We start from the raw sequence: 1,770 nt of genomic DNA on the forward strand, positions 1-1,770 counted from the left end.
CCTATGCCCAGTACTTGCTCTCTCTCTCTCTCTCTCTCTCTCTCTCTCTCTCTCTCTCTCTCTCTCTCTTATAATATCTCTTTTATGTACACCACATTACACTTCTTTTATTCACCTATGTCATGAGTGAGAGCAGGTATACTGAATCCTTTGGTGAATACACAAAAATAAACATGTCATTTAAGAGCATTGTAACAATAAAGAAAGTGTGTGTGTGTATGTGTGTGTGCGTGTGTGTGTGTGTGTGTGTGTGTGTGTGTGTGTGTGTGTGTGTGTGTGAGTGAGTGAGTGAGAGAGAGAGAGAGAGAGAGAGAGAGAGAGAGAGAGAGAGAGAGAGAGAGAGAGGGAGAGAGGGAGAGAGATGATGGGGAATTGCATTGCATCATTTCTCCAGAAGCTACAGTTACTCATGGAACACTGAGCACACCATTTTGGGCACAGCAACTCTAGGATTGCTGAGTGAAAAGCAAGAGGCACGGCAATGCCAATAGGCATGAAGCATGATATGTGCATCCCTGTCCAAGCCATTATAAGAAAGATACTGATGAATCCCAATTCGCTCCCTATATGTGAACTAGACATGGCAGGGGAACCCAGCTATCATCCTTCAACATATGATCACCACTACATCCATCCATCCTACCTACACAGGGTCACAGGGAACCTGAATCCTTTAAAAAGGGACTCGGGGCAAAAGATTGGAGAACAATGTGTGAACCAGTTGCAGAGCACACCCATTCACACACAGTGCAGAAGTAAGAATCGCCACTATGCCCCTGACCAGCACAACATAGTATATGAATTTATCCTATAAACTTTGTCCAAAAGGATCTAATCAACACTTCAACATTTGTAGGTCAAAACTTAAATTATGCACAGAAATGACAAAGTCTTAAGTGTATTAGACCTCCAGACTTTTCCTAAATGTTCAATTTAGAACCCTGAAATAGAAAATTTCTGGTTCCTGTCTCTATAGAAAGCTATAAAAGCCTTGAGCAAAAAAAATCTAGAGCAGACAAACTCCAATTGTTTCCATTAGCATAAAGCAATTTGAATCTACAAGCACAAAGTGGTTGTTAATGTTTTCTGTTCGTCTCAAATGGATTAATGATGGCTGTTCTAGATTTTAAATAAATCTTCAGTGTGGTAAGTGGCTTCTCGTGAATAGTTGTGGCTTTATATCCAATAATTGTTCACTGTATGGTTCACAGCTGACAAACATTATACTTAAATTATGAGTGTTTGAGAAGAACCTCCCAACAAATACTGGTTGTGTCTTTACAGGAAATACACTGAAGAGAAAATGCCAAAGAAATGGCTCCATCACCACATCCACAATCCCTCCCATTTATCCTGTCGCTCGGCTCTGATGGACATCATCACTTACACTTACTGAATCGATTCTTTAGGGAGTTGAGTGAATCGAAGTGATATGGTTCCGTAAATTCACCGATCACAGGCTGCAATTTCACTTTTAAATAATATTCATAGTATTTCAATTGTTTTATGCATGTGAGCCTATAACCATACAGTATAATTCACAATACAGGTTCCGTAAAAAAAAAAAAAAAAAAAAAAAAAAAAAAAACGTTATGTCATATATTATACCTCTCAAATGATTTTTTAATCATATTTTTAGATGTCACGTGTTGTGTCCTTGAATTTATTAAACATTTACAATTTATTAGACATACATGAACATAGTGTGAAACACAAAAGAATCGACAAAAAAATATAGAGTCGAGTCTTTTTAAGAGTTGTTCATATTGA

Source organism: Tachysurus fulvidraco, chromosome 3 (assembly GCF_022655615.1).
Source record: "Tachysurus fulvidraco isolate hzauxx_2018 chromosome 3, HZAU_PFXX_2.0, whole genome shotgun sequence".
NCBI lineage: Eukaryota > Metazoa > Chordata > Actinopteri > Siluriformes > Bagridae > Tachysurus > Tachysurus fulvidraco.